This window comes from Dama dama, chromosome 21 (assembly GCF_033118175.1).
Source record: "Dama dama isolate Ldn47 chromosome 21, ASM3311817v1, whole genome shotgun sequence".
Classification (NCBI taxonomy): domain Eukaryota; kingdom Metazoa; phylum Chordata; class Mammalia; order Artiodactyla; family Cervidae; genus Dama; species Dama dama.
The window spans coordinates 45,727,207-45,750,337 of NC_083701.1; positions in this window are offsets into that span (position 1 = coordinate 45,727,207).

The following is a 23,131-nucleotide window of genomic DNA, read 5'->3' on the forward strand; positions in this document are numbered from 1 at the left end:
TCATCCCTGACTTTGCGTATTCAGAGTAAATGTATTCCTATGAAACTTGAAGCCAATATATTACAACACAATGTGAATTTCCCAACATGATCAATTCTGGCTGTGCATTGGCCATAAAGTGGGATCTTTCATCCAAGCATGACAAAGTGCTTTATACATAGTCTGTATTTTTCTCCACTTTTTACAGTTAATAGAGAGAAAGGTATTGAGTTAGCCAAAAAGTTTTTTTGGGTTTTTTCATACCATCTTATGGAATAACTCAAATGAATTTTTTGGGCAACCCAATAGAAAACCGCCTGGCTGGCTAGAAAACAGAGGCAGAGCTAGAAATAGAACCTAGAAGTCTAACTTCTCTTTCTCACACTCCTTCTAAAATTATGGGACTGTTTCCTTCCTCCTCCTCCTCCTTGTCCCATTGCTCTTCCCACTTGTGACTGTTGTTCACACCAGAACTTCACAGAAAAGACCTCCCTGGAAGTCAAAAACATAGAATTGTGAAAGCAAAGTCCTGAATTTTCAACAGCCTATTTTCTTGGAATACCAAAGTAGGATATTTCTCATCATTGAGAGAGCTGTTCAGAACTCATTATGAAAGTGTTACTGAGAGGTTTATATTCATATCTAAGTCACATATTATTGGACTGTGTTTCTTATGTTAAAACTTGATATTATGACCTGTAAAAATGGGGTTAAATTATATCCTTGGTAGGATTTTCTGAGGATTAAATAGAATAGTTTATATTAGATGCTTAGCTACTTTTTATTTTATGGTTGTAGATGAAAGGAGAAAAAGGTACCATATTGAAACCTTCAATTTAACATAATTCAAATAATTTGAGTTCCATAAATATTTCCTGTGTATCTATTTTGTGTGAAGAAGTGCCTTCTATTCCCAGAAAGATGAGATGTTAACTGAATTATATCACATTTGGTTCTGTGTGGATGGTTATAGGAACCATTGTGCAGGAAAACAATATACCAACAGTAATATTGGTACCATCTTTGTTGGACATTTCTTTAACATAATGGCTCAGAGCATGGGCTCTAGAACTAAAACTGCCTTAGATCAAATCCTGCTTCTGACCCTTTCTGGCTGCCTGACCATGGTATGTTTCTTAATCTATGCTGCAGTTTCTTCATAATATTAATAGTACTTATTTCATAGAATTGTAGAGATTTTACTTTTATTTTTTAAATATTTTATTTATTTGGCTGCACTGGATCTTAGTTACAGCATTCAAGATCTCTTAAAAGTTCAATTCATGTAAGACATTAAGAGTCATGCTTGGCTTGATGGTAAGTGCTCATTCACTGTTAACTCACCCTTATGTGTTGCAGCTTGACCAGTCAGGGTGTACTGTCTGTCACCTAGGAGTTTTGGCTGGCTCTCCATCACAGCTTCAAAGGAGGAAGTACCCTGTTGGGTCATGGTATTCTAGAGTCTATTCCTCCATTTACACGTTCAGATTCACAGTTTTGTAAATGCACTGAAACTTATCTGAAGGCTGACTTATTAATCTGCCACAAAAATATAACCATTGTGTACCATAATGGTTAAAAGTCTGAACTCCAGAGATGTGTTCTAACTTAGCTTCAAGCTCTGATATAGCTGCCTGTTCTTGGACAAGTTACTTATCCCATCTGAGCTTCAGTTTCCTCTCCTGTAAGATTGAAATCATAAGTATACCATTTTCTGTGGAATGTGATGAGGATTACATGCTATAAATCATGTAAAGCACTTAGTACATGGGGAAGAAGCTGTGGAAGATGTCAATTCCTAGGTTCTCCTTTCTGAGTTCTCGGCTTCCCCTGCAGTTAGTTGAGACCATGTGCCTGAACTCTGGCCACTGGAACGTAACACAGGTGATGTGCATCAATTCCAGACTCGCTCACAAAGCCTCCATGTGCATTTTCTGTTCTCTTTCTCTTATCCACAAGTTGCCTTAATAAGTCTCTGCAGACTCAGGGGACAAGAATGCCAATGACAGAAGAAGCTGAGATTCCTGATTAAGTGTAGGCTAGGGCCTCCCTGTTCTTTCCAGCCAAAATGCACACACAAGCATAAGTGAGGGAGAAGTTTTAAAACTTTTATTGGGTTAAGCTGCTGAGATTTAGGGTTTTTGAAACAGGATTTTTAGCCTAGCCTGTGTAGCACAGTACCTGACTGATCAAAATGATCAGCAAATGTTAGCTATTAATAATAACCATCATCAGCAATCAGACCTTGATGCTCATGGTCACAGTTCTCTTCCTGTTTGTGGCTCCATGTGAGAAATTAAATAATGGTGCTCTACATTTCTCAGAACATAAGTAAAGGAATCAGAACAAAGGAACATGCTTGTTAGAGCCAAAGTAACAGTGATTCTGACAAACATCTGAGAAGCAGTAATACAAACCCACTGGTTCCTCAGTAGTGAACTTGGATTGACCATAATGTTTCTATTTTCTGATTCAGTCAAGACAGGGCTAGGTAAACATTGATACATATGTTCCCTTTGGAATAGCTTTTTAGAGATGGTATGTCCATCATCCTCATAGTGCTTGCATATCCTTTCTTCAAGCAAGGTCCAAAGCAGTTGATGCAACAAAAGTCTCTAAGTTACCAAAAATCTATTTTTTTCTCTGTTACATTGATTCACCCTGACATTGCCAAATTGATGCTATGTGTATGCAGTTGGAGATATATTAGTATAACTTATGCTTCCTCGAGGCTCTTGCCTATCACCCTGATTGGAATTTTAAGCATTACTGTAAGCTCTTTTAAGAACCAGTTGTTTGGTGTTGACGGTTGGGTTGGGTCATATTTGAGGGATAGATTTTAGTCATTAATTTTCAGAGAATGACCTTGTCTTTAAGTTCTTAAAGCCACCTGACTTTTGCCCATAATATTGTCTCACTGCTTTGCTTTCCATTTATATTTTGTGCCCTTCAAACCTTTACTGAGGTCACTTGACATCACTGGACATTGTTTTTTTTTCCTTTTAAAATATTTATTTAACTGGGATAGTCAATCTTCATTGCAGCCTGTGGGATCTTTAGTTGTGGTCTGTGAACTCCTAGTTATCACATGTGGGATCTAGTTCCCTGACCAGGGGTTGAACCCCAGCCCCATGCATTGGGAGCATGGAGTCTTAGCCACAGGAGCACAAGAAAAGTCCCCCTATTGGACTGAAAGTAAAGCTACTTTCAGAAGCTTGATTAAGTCCCTGTGGTAGCTAGCATAACATATTGGCATAGCACAGTGGAAACAATGGATTTCTAGAGATTTACCATCTACCATCAGAGGAGTTAAAGAGAGCCCTCTAAAAGGGGAAGCATGATAAACTTATGCCCTCATAGTACTGTAATTCTGTATCACTCAATGGGCTTCCCTTTTGGCTCAGACAGTAAAGAGTTCACCTGCAATGCAGAAGACCTGAGTTTCATCCCTGGGTCAGAAAGATGCCCTGGAGAAGGTAATGGCTACCTACTCCAGTATCCTTGTCTGGAAAATTCCATGGACAGAGGACCCTGGCCAGCTATAGTCCATGAGATCTCACATAGAGTCAGGCACGACTTAGCGACTAAACAATAGCAGCATCAACAACAAAGGTGCCAAGAAGTAAGAGTTTAATTATGAATAAGTTGCACTTTTGTGCTGGGAGAGCCCATGAACTTGTAAGGGAGAAACAGACATATTATTATTCCATGACTATCATTTATTTATTTATTTTTCCATTTATTTTTATTAGTTGGAGGCTAATTACTTTATAATATTGTAGTGGTTTTTGTCATACATTGACATGAATCAGCCATGGATTTACATGTATTCCCCATCCCGATCCCCCTTGTTTATTTTTAATAGCTAACTTGTTTTTTCATTTAAAGAATGCCTGAGTTATACACACCTTTTGTACCTTCTAACTGAGACCTGATTCATATACAGTGAAGCACACAAATCTTAGATATAATGCTCAATAAATTTTTACATGGACACTCACAGAACTATCGCTCAGTTCAACATACCTACCACCTCAGAATATGCACCACCCGAAAGACACTATAGATTACTTTTGTGGTTTTGAATTCTGTAGAAATGTACTTATATGAGCCTCTTGTGTTTAGCTTCTATTGCCTAAGGTTATCTGTAAGATTGGTGTTACTGAGTGTTGTCATAGATTCATATATCTTGCTCTTGAATGTTTTGGTTATTTATAATTTGGGGACTTTATGATAAAGCTACAGTGAACATTCCCGTATAGGCATTTGCTGGCTATAAGAAGAACTCATTTTTGAGGGCTATAGACACAGGATTGTAATTACTGGGTTACGTATTTGCTTTAGTAGATTCTGATAAACAGTTATCCACAGTGTATCAGTTTGTATTCCCTCTAGTAATGAGAATTCCAGTTGTTACCCATCCTCACCAAAACTTAAGTTTTGTTAATTAGTTCTTTAGTTTCAATTGTGTATCTTATCATGGTTTTAGCTTTCATTTCCTAGTAACTAACAGATTTATTTATTTATTTAGACATTTTTATATTCCCATGTGAACTGCTTTTTAAGGATTTTGCCTTTCAAAACAAAAAGTATTGTTTATTTTCCTTATTATATGTAGAAATTCTTTACACATTGTATTTGTGAATATTTGGTAGGACCTATCTACCCATCTATTTACCTACATAAACACACATATATGTGTATATTCACTGTATTATCCTTATAATTTCTGTAGGAACTGTAGTGATGGATTTTTTTTTTTCTTCCCTAATTTGTTTTCTCTCTCTCTTTTTTCCCCCTTGATCAGTATTGTTTGGAGTGTATCAATTTTGTAAGCCTTTTAGAAAACATTTTTTGCCTTTGTTGATTTTTCTCAATGGCCTTTCTCTTTTCTATTCAGTTAATGTCTATTTTTATTTAATTGGTGTCTATTTCTATTTATTTGGTGTCTACTTTTATTGTTATTAACTGTTTCTACTTTGGGCTAAATTTTTCTTCATTTTTTAGCTTCTTGAAAAAATGAAACCTTAAAGCACTGGTTTTAATTTTTTTTTTATTTTTCCAATATATGCACTATTTTAGCTTTATGTCACACATTTTAACATGTGGTATTTCATTGCTATTAAGCTCAAAATAATTTTTAATTTTCCTTTTGACTTTTCTCTGAATCTTGGACATAGTTGCAGATTTGCTTTCTTCTCCTTTTAGTTATGTTAACTTTGCTTTATGCTCTACACATTTGGAGGCTGTGTTAATTGCATATAAATTTCAGCTCTATCTTGTTCCATTTTCCCTATTTTACCATTATAAAATGCTCTTCCTTAACTCTTGCCTTGAAGTATACCTGATATTAATGTAGCAACCTCAGCTGTCTTTTGATTAGGTTTGATTTGTTTAGATGTTAAAAAAATTATTTTACTTTCACATTTTTAAATGGACTTATATTTACATTCTGTTTCTTACATACAGCATACAGATTTGGGTTTAGTAGTCTGAAAACATATGCCTTTTAATTTGATTTTAAAAATCCTATCTATTTAATGTAATTGCTGATATAAGTTTTATGCTTACCATCTTATTTTTTCTTACATTTTTCCCCATATTTTTTGTCTTCTTGTAGGTCAATCAGGTATGTATTTTGTAAATACATTATATGTTATAGATTCCACAAGATATTACTAATGTTGTTACTTTAAAATTTAACATGTATGTTTAAATTTATGGTTCTTACTAGGTATTTTCTGCTAAAAGCTTGGGGTCTGAGTGGGGCTAGAATTATTTTGCTACTGTCAAAGAAAAAAGAGACTTTGCTTAATGCATGATAAAGGGGGACATGAAGAAAGAGAGGCAGAGGAGAGGTAGAACAGGAGCCAGTGAGATGGCAGAAGGTCAAGAACTATGAAATCATTTCTCCTTGAAACGTCTAATTGCCAGGCCTTTTATAACTACTATGGAAATATTGAAGTGCCTGCTAGGTATGTATTTTTTATAGAATAATTTATTCATTTATTCAACCATTTTTTCCATTCATCTGTAAAACATCAACAAAGCATGTATTCCAGTTCTGGGCTAATTGCTTAATATAAAATGATTAAAATAATATAGACATAGTTCCTGGCCTCAAGGAACTCATAGTCTATAGACAAAGCATATATATATGTATATACTATAAACAGATATGAATAAGGTCTCATTTAATTCAGAAAAATGGTTTGAAATTTAGTTAGGTCACCCATGTCTCTAAAAATCTCCAATAGATTTCCATGAGACTTAGAAAAAATCTAAATCTTTGAGGTGGTCTACCTGTCTTCATCTTTTATGGCTGCTCTCTCATGTACCTTTTCCCTAGAACCCAAATTTGTTGCTACCTCAGAGTTTCTGCCCTCATAGTTCTGTCATTTTACACCATTTGTCTCAAACTTGCTGCAAGACTGATTCTTTCACACCTTCAACTGTCAGTTTAAATGTCATGTCCATAGTCAACATCTGACCACTCTACCTTAATTCTGTCTACCTTGCCAAGTAATTTTTACATTAGCAAAACCTGAAATCATCTCATTTATTAATTTTTTCTGTGTTCCCTCTACTAAGATGTAAATTTCATAACAGTAGAGATCTGTTTTTCTTCATTTCTGTATCCCAATTTCATTGTCTATAGTGGGTGTTGAATTCATGAGGGCTTAGAGTGTGACACCTCCCTCCGTGATACTCTGTTCTTACTCTCCTGAAGTTCCTTCATTCCAAGGTTTTGATAATAGTTGGTGCCAGGATTCTGGAGGGCACTTCTTTGCCATAGACTATGTGAAGAATTTGAGGCATTATTCTACTTATAAGAGAAAAGGGGAATGTGGTAAGTGTTGGGATAAAGAAGATTTTAGAGGCAGAGTGCTACACTATTTGTCTCCTTTTGGTGCTCTTCCCTCCAAATCATGAGACTCATGAATAGTTGCTATTGATTATAGAAATCAAAGTGTTGAATTTCATCCCAAAGTGGTCTAATGATGGAAAAAAGCAGAAATCAAGGAAGCTAAAGCTTGAGAGATAGAGCAGAGGAGATGGGTGTTGGGCTGCACCAAAAAGGCCAGCAAGCCCTGTTCTTGCCCAGCCTCAAGTCCAAAATAAAGAGCCTGGAGTCAGCAACAGAGACATCGATGCTTTAAGGGATAGGGTGATCTTACATGTTTGAAGCAAGGTCCTGGAGTGAAACCCTGCTGTGTGTAGCAGATGGCAGGCAGAACATGAAGATATGGCAGCAGTCTTCATTGGGATATGCTGGGAGGTGGAGAGAGGGGTTACCAGTTACAGGTGGAATTGAAGTCAGGTTGGCTCATTGGTTACCAGGGAAACCAGCAGAGGAGCAAGCCCTTCACTGCCCTTTTGATAAGCTAGTCTGGTGGAAATGTTCTGATATAAATATTAGAACAATCATTAGCTGGAACTAAGGGCAGGTATGTTGACATTTGCTGATTAGGCTCTATGATTAAGAGGAAAGATCAGTCATGTGAGTAGGGTATGGGTGAGGCAGAGGCAGGTCAAGTGAGGATGTTCAGAGAGCAAGAGAAAAGTCATCATGAGTGGCCTGATCATATGCAGATATATTGAAGGGGCACTTCTTGAGGCCACAGAAATGGGAAGTTCAATACAATCTTGCCTAGCTCTCATAGGGTAGGGAGAGAATGATAATTAAAATCTTTGCTACATAAAAGAATTGTGCATTAAAAGATATTCTAAAATGGAGGAAATGATTGAGAAATGATTAAGCCTGTCCACTGGATGCAAGAAGGGGGCTGTTCTGTAAAGCCTTTTCGTACTGTATGTAATGACTAAGGTAAGTCTTGAAGAATCAGTCAGTGTTTTCCAGGTAGACAAAGCAGTTGTGAGTTTCAAGAAGATATAGCAACATGTGAAATAGCATGGTGGTGTGAATCAGTATTCATTTTTTTAAAATATCATTCAATCACCTTTATCGAGTTCCTACTAATTGCCAGGCTCTGCACCAATCATGGAACTGCTGGGATTCTGTTTTGCCCTGCAGGCAGCAGACCAAGGTAGAAGTTCAGAGCATAAGCTCTGGTGTCAGATGGACTTGAGTTCAAATCTTGGCTCTACTACTTCTGAGTTGTGCAACCTTGGGCAAGTTATTTAGTCTCTTTGTGCCTTGGTTTACTTGCTATGAGTATACATAAGAAAAGGCACGTTGGGCACTTTGCCCGGTTCCCCAAGCTTGTGCTTAGTCATTCAGTCATGTCTGACTCTGTGACCCACGGACTATAGGCTCCCCTATCCATGGGATTCTCCAGGCAAGAATACTAGAGTGAGTTGCAATGCTCTTTGCCAGGGGACCTTCCCAACCCAGGGATTGAACCTGGATCTCCTGCACTGCAGGCAGATTCTTTACCATCTGAGCTACTGGGAAGTGCCCAGTGCCTAGATGTGACCAAACTGTCAGCCACTAGTCCTTCTATCATGTTGTGAATTTGGTATAAATGAGTACAAAATACTTGTGTGGGTGTACAAGATAATGAACTTTCTAACTGTTGCAGGAAGGGGGACCCCTTCTAGGGCCTAAGAGGAGACCCTTGTCTAACACTCAGAAATGACTTGTCTGAGGAGACACACGTGCTGACACCCTCTATTGGGAAGAGGGTGCCTGGATGGAGAGCAAGAGGGTGAGGGAACCCAGGAGGACTGCTCTGCCACAAGGCTCACAGTCCCGGGTTTTATGGTGATAGGATTAGTTTCCAGGTTGTCTCTGACCAATCACTCTGACTCAGGGTCCTTCCTAGTGGTGCACACATCATTCAGCCAAGGTGGATTCTAAAGAGCAGGATTCTGGAAGTTTGGTAGAACATGTGGCATTTCCCTTTGACCTTTCTCGAATTCTTCTGGTTGGTGATGGTTTGTTAGTTCTGAGTTCCTTACCAGACTTCTTGTCGTAAAATAACCCATGCAAGTTATGGTGCATGGCCAGAGTGGGTGGTTTAATCAATGTTTCCCCTAACATAACCACTGGCAGGTCTTTTTTGTAGTACATCATTATGGGGAAGGCTAGAAGTTTTTCCAGACTCTTCTCCTGGGGCCAGGGGTGGGGATTCTTGATCTCATTCCACTGGTTATGAAGAGTTTTCACATCGAGGCAAAGCATCCTTGTTACTTCTCTCCTGGAGGGTGGGGAGAGTTGCTAGCAGGGTACATCTGCATCACAGCTTTCTGGGTAAACTGGTCACTCCCTACAGATTTGTTATCATGCTAAAAGTGTCTCCTCCCTTCCTTTCTGGAGCTTTTGCAGCTGTTCCTGGAAGGAGACCCAGTTGAAAGGATTGTTACAGACCTGGAACAGCTGGGATCTTTAATGATCTGTCAACAGCTCACAGCGAAGTTCCAACACCCTGAGGTAATGATGAGGGTGGTGGAAGGCTCTGAGGAGGAACTGATTCTGCAATAAGCTAAAAGCTCCTTAGACTTCTTGTGATACAGCTCTGGAGAGCGTAGTGGCCTGGAGAGGGACATGGGGAAGGAGGAGAGGAGAGGTTCTTCTCCAGAGATGTCTGGAGGGCAGACAAATGAGATCCTGGGGGAGACTTCCATTGTAGGCAGTGCGGGAGACATCCTGGGGCCAAGAAATTACAGGCTCATAATAAACAGGTCAAAGCAATCAATGGTCACATTGATTGTCATCTGCTCACAAATTGCACACCTGATGTCCCTCAGAAAATCTTGGCCACAAGACATAGACTGCTGATTCTGAAGGTTATGGACAGTAATTACTCTCTGTCCATCACATGTCATAGTATCAGCCTCAAAACTCTTGGTCTCTTGATTCCAAAACAGGGTACAAAGGACCCAGCAAGTTACTATGGTGAGTGATGCTTCTTGCATGGCTGCATGGTCTGATGGCCCCATTTGCTTGGTTTTCAGGAACACTAATCATAAACTGAGATCCAAGACCCTGTTATTTTTTTTTATTTTATTTTATTTTTTTTTATTAGTTGGAGGCTAATTACTTCACAACATTTCAGTGGGTTTTGTCATACATTGATATGAATCAGCCATAGATTTACATGTATTCCCCATCCCGATCCCCCCTCCCACCTCCCTCTCCACCCGATTCCTCTGGGTCTTCCCAGTGCACCAGGCCTGAGCACTTGTCTCATGCATCCCACCTGGCCTGGTGATCTGTTTCACCATAGATAGTATACATGCTGTTCTTTTGAAATATCCCACCCTCACCTTCTCCCACAGAGTTCAAAAGTCTGTTCTGTATTTCTGTGTCTCTTTTTCTGTTTTGCATATAGGGTTATCGTTACCATCTTTCTTTTTTTTTTTTTTTCTTTTTTATTTTTTTTTTAATTTTTAAATTATTATTATTATTATTTTTTTCCAGTGGGTTTTGTCATACATTGATATGAATCAGCCATGGATTTACATGTATTCCCAATCCCGATCCCCCCTCCCACCTCCCTCTCCACCCGATTCCTCTGGGTCTTCCCAGTGCACCAGGCCGGAGCACTTGTCTCGTGCATCCCTCCTGGGCTGGTGATCTGTTTCACCATAGATAGTATACATGCTGTTCTTTTGAAACATCCCACCCTCACATTCTCCCAAAAAGTTCAAAAGTCTGTTCTGTATTTCTGTGTCTCTTTTTCTGTTTTGCATATGGGGTTATCGTTACCATCTTTCTAAATTCCATATATATGTATTAGTATGCTGTAATGTTCTTTATCTTTCTGGCTTACTTCACTCTGTATAAGGGGCTCCAGTTTCATCCATCTCATTAGAACTGGTTCAAATGAATTCTTTTTAAAAAAGCTGAGTAATATTCCATGGTGTATATGTACCACAGCTTCCTTATCCATTCATCTACTGATGGGCATCTAGATTGCTTCCATGTCCTGGCTATTATAAACAGTGCTGTGATGAACATTGGGGTGCATGTGTCTCTTTCAGATCTGGTTTCCTCAGTGTGTATGCCCAGAAGTGGGATTGCTGGGTCATATGGCAGTTCTATTTCCAGTTTTTTAAGAAATCTCCACACTGTTTTCCATAGTGGCTGTACTAGTTTGCATTCCCACCAACAGTGTGAGAGGGTTCCCTTTTCTCCACACCCTCTCCAGCATTTATTGCTTGTAGACTTTTGGATAGCAGCCATCCTGACTGGCGTGTAATGGTACCTCATTGTGGTTTTGATTTGCATTTCTCTAATGATGAGTGATGTTGAGCATCTTTTCATGTGTTTGTTAGCCATCTGTATGTCTTCTTTGGAGAAATGTCTGTTTAGTTCTTTGGCCCATTTTTTGATTGGGTCATTTGTTTTTCTGGAATTGAGCTGCAGGAGTTGCTTGTATATTTTTGAGATTAATCCTTTGTCTGTTTCTTCATTTGCTATTATTTTCTCCCAATCTGAGGGCTGTCTTTTCACCTTACTTATAGTTTCCTTTGTAGTGCAAAAGCTTTTAAGTTTCATAAGGTCCCATTTGTTTAGTTTTGCTTTTATTTCCAATATTCTGGGAGGTGGGTCATAGAGGATCTTGCTGTGGCTTATGTCGGAGAGTGTTTTGCCTATGTTCTCCTCTAGGAGTTTTATAGTTTCTGGTCTTACATTTAGATCTTTAATCCATTTTGAGTTTATTTTTGTGTATGGTGTTAGAAAGTGTTCTAGTTTCATTCTTTTACAAGTGGTTGACCAGTTTTCCCAGCACCACTTGTTAAAGAGGTTGTCTTTTTTCCATTGTATATCCTTGCCTCCTTTGTCAAAGATAAGGTGTCCATAGGTTTGTGGATTTATCTCTGGGCTTTCTATTCTGTTCCGTTGATCTATATTTCTGTCTTTGTGCCAGTACCATACTGTCTTGATGACTGTGGCTTTGTAGTAGAGTCTGAAGTCAGGCAGGTTGATTCCTCCAGTTCCATTCTTCTTTCTCAAGATTACTTTGGCTATTCGAGGTTTTTTGTATTTCCATACAAATTGTGAAATTATTTGTTCTAGTTCTGTGAAAAATACCGTTGGTAGCTTGATAGGGATTGCATTGAATCTATAGATTGCTTTGGGTAGAATAGCCATTTTGACAATATTGATTCTTCCAATCCATGAACACGGTATGTTTCTCCATCTGTTTGTGTCCTCTTTGATTTCTTTCATCAGTGTTTTATAGTTTTCTATGTATAGGTCTTTTGTTTCTTTAGGTAGATATACTCCTAAGTATTTTATTCTTTTTGTTGCAATGGTGAATGGTATTGTTTCCTTAATTTCTCTTTCTGTTTTTTCATTGTTAGTATATAGGAATGCAAGGGATTTCTGTGTGTTAATTTTATATCCTGCAACTTTACTATATTCATTGATTAGCTCTAGTAATTTTCTGGTAGAGTCTTTAGGGTTTTCTATGTAGAGGATCATGTGGTCTGCAAACAGTGAGAGTTTCACTTCTTCTTTTCCTATCTGGATTCCCTTTACTTCTTTTTCTGCTCTGATTGCTGTGGCCAAAACTTCCAACACTATGTTGAATAGTAGTGGTGAGAGTGGGCACCCTTGTCTTGTTCCTGATTTCAGGGGAAATGCTTTCAATTTTTCACCATTGAGGGTGATGCTTGCTGTGGGTTTGTCATATATAGCTTTTATTATGTTGAGGTATGTTCCTTCTATTCCTGCTTTTTGGAGAGTTTTAATCATAAATGAGTGTTGAATTTTGTCAAAGGCTTTCTCTGCATCTATTGAGATAATCATATGGTTTTTATCTTTCAGTTTGTTAATGTGGTGTATTACATTGATTGATTTGCGGATATTGAAGAATCCTTGCATTCCTGGGATAAAGCCCACTTGGTCATGGTGTATGATTTTTTTAATATGTTGTTGGATTCTGTTTGCTAGAATTTTGTTAAGGATTTTTGCATCTATGTTTATCAGTGATATTGGCCTGTAGTTTTCTTTTTATGTGGCATCTTTGTCTGGTTTTGGAATTAGGGTGATGGTGGCCTCATAGAATGAGTTTGGAAGCTTACCTTCATCTGCAATTTTCTGGAAGAGTTTGAGTAAGATAGGTGTTAGCTCTTCTCTAAATTTTTGGTAGAATTCAGCTGTGAAGCCATCTGGTCCTGGGCTTTTGTTTGCTGGAAGATTTTTGATTACAGTTTCGATTTCCTTGCTTGTGATGGGTCTGTTAAGATCTTCTATTTCTTCCTGGTTCAGTTTTGGAAAGTTATACTTTTCTAAGAATTTGTCCATTTCATCCAAGTTGTCCATTTTATTGGCATAGAGCTGCTGGTAGTAGTCTCTTATGATCCTTTGTATTTCAGTGTTGTCTGTTGTGATCTCTCCATTTTCATTTCTAATTTTGTTAATTTGGTTCTTCTCTCTTTGTTTCTTAATGAGTCTTGCTAATAGTTTGTCAATTTTGTTTATTTTTTCAAAAAACCAGCTTTTAGCTTTGTTGATTTTTGCTATGGTCTCTTTAGTTTCTTTTGCATTTATTTCTGACCTGATTTTTAAGATTTCTTTCCTTCTGCTAACCCTGGGGTTCTTCATTTCTTCCTTCTCTAATTGCTTTAGGTGTAGAGTTAGGTTATTTATTTGGTTTTTTTCTTGTTTCTTGATGTAAGCCTGTAATGCTATGAACCTTCCCCTTAGCACTGCTTTTACAGTGTCCCATAGGTTTTGGGTTGTTGTGTTTTCATTTTCATTCATTTCTATGCATATTTTGATTTCTTTTTTGATTTCTTCTATGATTTGTTGGTTATTCAGAAGCATGTTATTTAGCCTCCATATGTTTGAAATTTTTAACAATTTTTTTCCTGTAATTGAGATCTAATCTTACTGCACTGTGGTCAGAAAAGATGACTGGAATGATTTCAATTTTTTTGAATTTTCCAAGACCAGATTTATGGCCCAGGATGTGATCTATTCTGGAGAAGGTTCCGTGTGCACTTGAGAAAAAGGTGAAGTTGATTGTTTTGGGGTGAAATGTCCTATAGATATCAATTAGGTCTAGCTGGTCCATTGTGTCATTTAAGGTTTGTGTTTCCTTGTTAATTTTCTGTTTAGTTGATCTATCCATAGTTGTGAGTGGGGTATTAAAGTCTCCCACTATTATTGTGTTACTATTAATTTCCTCTTTCATACTTGTTAGTGTTTGCCGCACATATTGTGGTGCTCCTATGTTGGGTGCATATATATTTATAATTGTTATATCTTCTTCTTGGATTGATCCTTTGATCATTATGTAGTGTCCTTCTTTGTCTCTTTTCACATCCTTTATTTGAAAGTCTATTTTATCTGATATGAGTATTGCGACTCCTGCTTTCTTTTGGTCTCCGTTTGCATGAAATATTTTTTTCCAGCCCTTCACTTTTAGTCTGTATGTGTCTCTTGTTTTGAGGTGGGTCTCTTGTAGACAGCATATATAGGGGTCTTGTTTTTGTATCCATTCAGCCAATCTTTGTCTTTTGGTTGGGGCATTCAACCCATTTACATTTAGGGTAATTATTGATAGGTGTGGTCCCGTTGCCATTTACTTTGTTGTTTTGGGTTCACGTTTATACAACCTTTCTGCATTTCCTGTCTAGAGAAGATCCTTTAGCATTTGTTGAAGAGCTGGTTTGGTGGTGCTGAATTCTCTCAGCTTTTGCTTATCTGTAAAGCTTTTGAATTCTCCTTCATATCTGAATGAGATCCTTGCTGGATACAGTAATCTAGGTTGTAGGTTATTCTCTTTCATTACTTTCAGTACGTCCTGCCATTCCCTTCTGGCCTGGAGGGTTTCTATTGATAGATCAGCTGTTATCCTTATGGGAATCCCTTTGTGTGTTATTTGTTGTTTCTCCCTTGCTGCTTTTAAGATTTGTTCTTTGTGTTTGATCTTTGTTAATTTGATTAATATGTGTCTTGGGGTGTTTCGCCTTGGGTTTATCCTGTTTGGGACTCTCTGGGTTTCTTGGACTTGGGTGGCTATTTCCTCCCCCATTTTAGGGAAGTTTTCAGCTATTATCTCCTCGAGTATTTTCTCATGGCCTTTCTTTTTGTCTTCTTCTTCTGGAACTCCTATGATTCGAATGTTGGGGCGCTTCACAGTGTCCCAGAGGTCCCTGAGGTTGTCCTCATTTCTTTTGATCCTTTTTTCTTTTTTCCTCTCTGCTTCATTTATTTCCACCATTTTATCTTCTACCTCACTTATCCTATCTTCTGCCTCCGTTATTCTACTCTTGGTTCCCTCCAAAGTGTTTTTGATCTCATTCATTGCATTGTTCATTTTTAATTGACTCTTTTTTATTTCTTCTAGGTCTTTATTAAACATTTCTTGTATCTTTTCAATTTTTGTTTCCAGGCTATTTATCTGTAACTCCATTTTGTTTGCAAGATTTTTGATCATTTTTATTATCATTATTCTAAATTCTTTTTCAGGTAGATTCCCTATCTCCTCCTCTTTTGTTTGACTTGGTGGGCATTTTTCATGTTCCTTTACCTGTTGGGTATTTCTTTGCCTTTTCATCTTGTTTAGATTGCTGTGTCTGGAGTGGGCTTTCTGTATTCTGGAGGTCTGTGGTTCCTTTTTATTGTGGAAGATTTACCCAGTGGGTGGGGTTAGATGATTGGCTTGTCAAGGTTTCCTGGTTAGGGAAGCTTGCGTCAGTGTTCTGGTGCGTGGAACTTGATTTCTTCTCTTTGGAGAGCAATGGAGTGCCCAGTAATGACTTTTGAGATGGGTCTATGTGTTAGGTGTGACCTTGGGCAGCCTGTATGTTGATGTTCAGGGCTATGTTCCTGCGTTGCTGGAGAATTTGCTTGGTATGTCTTGCTCTATAACTTATTGGCTCTTGGGTGGTGGTTGGTTTCAGTGTAGGTATGGAGGCTTTTGGACGGTCACTTATTACTTAAAGTTCCATGTAGTCAGGAGTTTTCTGGTGTTCTCAGGTTTTGGGCTTAAGTCTCCTGCCTCGGGATTTCAGTTTTATTCTTCCTGTAGTCTCAGGACTTCTCCAACTATACAGCACTCCTTTCGAAGACAATGGGCTGCTTTTCTGGGCGCCTGATGACCTCAGCTAGCGATTAGAAGTTGTTCTGCGAAGTTTGCTCTGCGTTCAGTTATTCTTTCGATGAATTTGTAGGAGAGAAAGTGGTCTCCCCGTCCTACTCCTCCGCCATCTTGGCTCCTCCCCCCGACCCTGTTATTTTTAAATTCCTTCCATAACCTGGGATTACCACCCTGCATTTTTCAGACTTTTTTTTTTTGGCTTTTGTTTGTTTTGTTTTCCTTGGTTAGGATGAATGACACAAATCCAGCCATAATGAATAAATAAGAAATTGTTCATGTCAGTAAAAATTTAAGTCAGAAGGGATTTTTTTTGTTGGTAAATTCAGATGATGAAAAGCTCTAGACATGGCTCTATCCAGAAGAACATGATGTCTTCGAGTGTCTGTGTGCCTCTATTGTCATCTCTCAGTTTTACATTTTCCTGCTATTCTTTATGTGAGAGGTTTCTGCCAGAAGGTGGCAGAGAAAGTCACTAGTGGCTCTGCGCCTTTATTCTACTAGTTTCCACAAGTCCAATGTACAGAGGGAACCCCTTGCTCAAAGGCTTTAGTGTAGAGGACTCTCACTGGTTAAATTGTCATGTGTACATCTTGGAACCAGTCATGGTGCCCCTTATCAGCATAGCGTGTGTCACAGATGAGTCTATCCTTGATGGGGTAATAGGGTCATTTGTATATGATCAGCTTTGAATGAAAGTGAGAGTTGTGGTGGTTCCCCAGTGGCAAACTGGGGTGCAGCAAGCAGAACATGAGTGAATGTTCTCCTGGGGAGATAAAAACTCCAGATGTTTTCTCCATACTGAAACTAGGTTTCAAGTCTGATTTCTTCCAGCTTTGATAGGTGAACTCTTTACCACTGTGCCATCAGGAAAGCCTGTACTGCTCTTCCAATCTTGAGTTCCCACAACAATGGATAGAAAGTCTGGTTCAATTCAATTCCACAAACATTTACCAGGCACTTACTATGTGCCAAGATCTGTGGGAGGCCCTGGGAAAGCAAAGATGAATGATACATAAACTCCACTGTCAGAGATCTCACAGTTGATGACTAAGACTATAATAGTATGGATGAGGTTCTGTAGAGTGGGATGGACAAAATCTCACAAAAGTGCAGAGAAGGGAGTATTCATCATTGATCAGTGACTTACTGGGTGCTGAGAAGACTCTCTCAGAGGGTCTTCAAGACTTTGAGTTTTTAAGGGTGAGGAGGGTTTTGTTGAAAGAGTGAGAAGCAGGGGAAGCATTCCAAGCAGAGGTACTGGCATGTGCAGAGGTACAGAGGTATGCTGTGTGGTTGAACCTGGATGAGACAGAACAGGGAAAGAAGGCTTGTTAGGCTATGTCAAAAGCTTAAGTGAAGTAATGAATTCCCAAGTTTGGGAGGGGAGAGTGGTAGGCAGGTTCTAAGATGACACCCAGTGATCAGTTCCCTTGTATAGTCTCCTCCTCTTGTGTGTGGGTGGACTCTACTTAGAGTCCATATATGGACTCTATATACGAGGACATATTACTCCATGAGGAGGTTATGTTCCATGGCACAGTTGACTGTAAGCAAAGGAGACCTAGTGGGATAGGCCTAATCATATGAACTCTTTAAAAGCAGAAACTTTTCCCCAGCTGGTAGAAAAAGAGGAAATCAGAGATTTGGATGCATGTGGTCATATGGAAAATTCTGAGAGTGGTCTTTGGCAGCTAAGAGCAACACCCAGCTGATAGCCAGCAAGAAAACAAGGACCTCGATCCATAACCACAAAAAACTAAATCTACCTATCCATAAAAGAGCTCCAAGTGTATTCTTCCCTAAAGTCCTAGCTCAGCCTGGCTGGCACCTTGATTTTGGCCTTTGTAAAACCTTCAGCAGAGAACTCAGTTGAGTCTGCCCAGTTTTCTGAGATCCAGAGCTGTGAATTAGTCAGTGGGTGTTGTTTTAAGCTGCCAAGTTTGTGATGGTTGGTTCTTTATTAATAGAAAACCAATATAGATGAGAACAATGAAGAGCTCATCATAGGATTGTACCTAATTGATTCCAAGACTCTCACAGAAGTGTAGGCTCCCTGGGTTTGGGGTTGTGTCTTGTGTTTACCAGTCTGTAACCAGCACCCATCATTCTGCCTGGTACACAGAAGACAGAATGCAAGAATCACTTGAATGAATGGATTTGTGAATGATCAATTCTAACCACTATTATACTTTGCACACTCTCTAGATGGCTAGTGAGCATATAGCCTGTCTGTGTGTGTGCCACTCTGCCTGCAATCCTGAATTCCTAAGATGAACCAACAGCAGCTAAATAACTATTTCCTAAGCCAACAAGTTATTTTGGAGTACCAGTTCTACACACAGTGCTATGCTAGCCTTTCTGCAGGTACCACCCAGCAGCTTAAAGCTCTATCTCCAATCTTCAGGAAGACTGTTGACTTATTGGTGAGTGAAGGTCATCAAATGGAATGTAATTAGAGGCAGTGTGTTATGGGGAGAAAATCAATGGGTTTGTAATGAAAGGACTTGGGTTTGAGACCTGGCTCAGCCATTTACTAGCCTTGTGACCCTAAAGTTGAAAGTGAAAGTTAGTTGCACAGTCGTATCCAACTCTTTGTGATTCCATGGACTGCAGCCTGTTCTGCTCCTCCATCCATGGAATTCTCCAGGCAAGAGTACTAGAGTGGGTTGCCGTTTCCTTCTCCAGGGGATCTCCCCCACGTGGGGATCGAACCCAGGTCTCCCACATTGCAGGCAGATTCTTTACCAACTGAGCCACTAGGGAAGCCCCTGTGACCCTAATATATTTTTTGAGCCTCAGTCTCCTCATCTATTGGGCACCATGGTAATATTTATATCTCATTGCTGTTGTGACACTCATACAAAATGTTGGAGGAAAACAATTTGCAAGCTGTAAAGTTATGTCCATATTAGTAGCAAAATGAACTAGGAAAGTTAAAGATAACCCTAGAAATTGCTAGCGAGTCTGGCTTGGGTTGAGATTGCAAAGAATTCATGGTGGCAAGGATTTGATAGAAGGTGGCAAGGGCATGGAAAGGTGGGGGTGACTTTGGGGCAGAAGTATATCTAGAGTTCATTTTTTAAACCATTTAATGCACAACCTTAAATGGCTTTTCTCCTCCTGGGAATCAACTACATTCAACGAGTGCTGAAAAATTTGGCAAACAAAGAGCACAGAGACCTTAATATTCTTGTATTATTCAAGGATTCCATCCTTTCAGCATGGCTGGAGCAATCCAGCAGTTACGAAGATTTTAGACAATGACTCTGATCTCAATGAAAACACAAATTGCTTGATTAGGGTAATTACCAAGTGCTTTCTTGGCAGTCTGATGGGGTCAGTCAATAAGGTCAAACTAAATTTCTTTCCTGCCAGAAAAGAATGACTCAAAGCAGAGTCCCTTTGTGTGGTATCCCCAGGGACTTGCTTCAATTAGTCCAGACTGTAGGTTTGAGGGAGTCTGGAGGCAAAGCAGCTTCCAAAATCTTCGGATGCCAGCTCTTTTCCTGTTTGGTAAATCCCTAACCACACTTTGATGGTGTGGGGCTGGGGCAAAGGGAGATGCTGAAGAAATATTTTAAGGTGACTGCAGAATAATAATGGTAACAGATAGATGGTAAGAAGAAATACAGAATGGTGTGAATTTCAGCCAAAAGCATTGAGCAGACTGAATTGAGGAGGAGGTACCAGCTATAGGATGATGACAGACTAATCTGTTGGTTTGTCTATATTATATCCTTTCCCTCTTCTTCTGGTAATGTAACTCTTCTTTTCTCTGGAGGCTGAGTGAGGCTAACTCCTCTGGCTCTCCCCTCTAGTTACAGTGTTGGGCATGTGACCTAGATATGTCCAGTAAAATACCCATACCTTTTGGTCATAGTGATTTAAGAATGAATACACATCCCAGCCTGAACCAAAAATCAGAACACTCTGATTCCCTTTTGACATAGGTATCAGGGAACATGTCTTTTGTTAGGCTGCCAGGGTTGCAAAACTAGATCTTGGGCTTCTGGAAACCATCATAGAAGAGATACCATAGAAGACATACCGAAAACATGGAGAGGAAGAGACTGAGCCCTGATGACTTATTTTGAACCTCTGTGTCCAGTAATGTTTGAAGTCACTCATTTGACTTCCCTGTTATAGATACTAAAATTCCTTTTTGCATGTGTGTCAAACCTCTATTCCTTGCAATTGAAATTAGCTTAACTTATATAAATACCAAATCTAAGAATCAAAAAACTTCCCACTTGACAACTCACATTAATTCATTAGTCTAGAGCCATCTAGGCATTAAGTACAAGGCATTATTCTAGATGTTAGCAGCTACCAAGATTCCTTTAACTATCAGTAAGCATTACTGAGGAATATGCATGAATCAGATGCCAGAAGTTATTGTGACACATTCTTTTTTGCCCTTGAGGACATCCCAATTTAGAAAGACATATAAACAAATCACTAAGTCTGTAAGTGTTTTGAGAGTACAGAGCATGATGCTTCATGGTTAAAGATTACTTCCAAAAGCAGGGATACAAAAATATGATTAAAATATCTAAACCATGATTCTTGCTGTTACTGAGTTTGCTGTTAAGATAAAGAGGAAAGGCATTCAAAAAATGAAAACTCGTGCTAGAAAACAATGTGAGATTAGAACCCAATGGCAGGTAGTATAGCCAGTGGCTATAGAGTTCAGACAAGGGAATGATCCCAGAGAACTCCGTTCATCAGGGAGGGCTTCCTGAACAAGGTTAACCTTGGAAGGGGCTTTCAAGACCAGATTAGATTTTGATTGGTTGCACATGATGCAGCTAGGAACTTTGGATCTAGATAGACAAGTTAGTAAGAGGGTGTACCTTTGGCCTCAGCCAAGATCAGCCTTTTCTGGTGTCTGGGAACCCTTCAGGGAGGCTGGAAATCCTAAAGTGAGGGTTTTTCATTAACAAAGCTTGGATATTCTGAGATATCCTAACACCTTCCATGTTCGATCCAATTTACTTTCATCTGCAATTATGAAAAAAATGAAGACCTAGAATATCCGTGGTTTAAACAAGAGAGATGTCTATTTCTCTTTCAGATGACTGGACATAAGCATTCGGGGTCTGGCGTGGTTTCTCCAGGGTTCAGAGACTTAAGCTTCTTGTTGTCCGCTTTCTAGAGGGTAGTGTCCTTGTCCACATTGTGACTGCTATGTTTGAGTCTCATAACAGGGAGTGAGGAAGAACAAAGAGGGGACTCACATCCCTTTCCTATGAAGGCAGGACCTAGAAGTCATTACTGCTCATATTTTGTTGGCTAGAACTCAGTTACATGGACACAGCTAGCAGCAAGAGAGGCTGAGAAATGTAATCTGAGCATTCATATATTAAAACCCAGGGATTCTAGAGTTAAGGAAAAGAGAAGCATAAATATTAGGACGCAACCAGTCTGTGTTAGACATTACTTTTCTAGGAGGCTGTTGGGTTGATGACTAAGGAACACATGCCCTGAAACCCTTAACAAGAGCTAATCCACTTTCTTCTTTTTCCCAGCCCCACCCCTTAGCCTCCAAATGAGACTGAGAAAATGTAAGAAGAGAGAGAATATTTGTTAAACACTATTTAAGGAACTTTCTGAGGCAGTTTAATCTCTACATCACTATTGTGAAAGACATAATTATCCCCACTTTAAAAATAGTGATCTGAGATACAGAGGTGGGGAAGTAGCATTAGTGACCCATTAAAAAGAACCAGGCACTTTATAATCATTAAATATGCCCAGCATTTAATGTTTGTTAACTCATTATATCCTCACAATTCAGTCAGATAAATATTATTTCTTCTTGCATATAGGATTACCAACATTGGGAAGATAAGCCTGGAATTTGAATTCAGTTCTAACTCCAAAAGCCAGAATATTTCGATTGTACAAACATACTACTTCCCACCATTGTCAGCTACAACTTTTTCAGTATGAGTTGGTCCTTTGATTCACTTACTAATTAATTAATCAATCCATCACTTTAACAAAAGATTTTTAAGCACTCAGAGTGTGTTAGGCTCAAGTCTCTGACCTCTTATGGCTCACATTCTATATGGGAAAATTCAATCATTGAAACAAACATTTATTGTTTGTTTATTATGACAAAGTCTGGTGTTATAAAGACAAGTACAATGCTTGGCATATAGTAGTACTCAATAAATACTGAATTAATTAAAGATACAACCCTAAGGGACTTCATGGTCTCTTAGTTCAGATTCAGAACAATGTGAGTTGGGGAAAGGATGCTACTTGCCTACAGCTCTAAACTGAAAGACAATCTTTAGATATGCTGGGTGTAAAGAACTGTTAGAGTCAGGACCATCTTCTCAATGTCTCCCTTGTACACTCTTCTCTGAGCTCCCTGTAAGAAGCATATGCTCTGAGCTCCCAGTGAAAACCAAGCAGAACCCAGGCAGAAAACACTATTTGAGCTTAGAGCCAGTGACTAGCAAATGAGTTCATTCCTTGGCTTGCAGGGATTGCCTTGTACTAAAAATCTGGTCATGGTTTCAGGGTGACTAAGGGCAGCTTGAGAAAGAGGAAAAAATGACAAAAACCCCTTAAATACATCTGTATCAAATCAACCCTGGACTTGGTAATGAACACGAGGCATTCCTGAGTCAGATGGACCAAACATGGGGGAAAAGTTGCTGCATATATTCTATGTATTGCCCTTTTGGTTTTTCCCCCACCTATCACCCTCCAGCATACTTCTGAACCCCATATCTAAGAATTATCTATGCGAGAACCAAGGGTAATGATGGCTTCCTGATGGAGATTTCTTAAAAGAAGAATGAATTTTAATATTTGGGTGGATGCCCAGATTGGAAAAAAAAAAAAAATGAAAAGAAAGAGAGAGCATTGAAATAGAATGTTTGTAGAATGGAAAATGAAGTGTTAGGGTGCAAGAATTCTCATTATTCTAGGCACCTCTATGGGGCTGCTGGCTTTTTAGTGGAATGAATGGTATCTCTGTTCCTATTGTGCTGCTGATAGCTGACAAGAGAATCTCTGATTCTGAAAAATTGAGGGTAATTATAATTCCTGTTGAACTTTGGGGTCATCTTTTAACCTGTCTCATAATGTAGTTGTGTTTTGAGTTGGGGAAATGG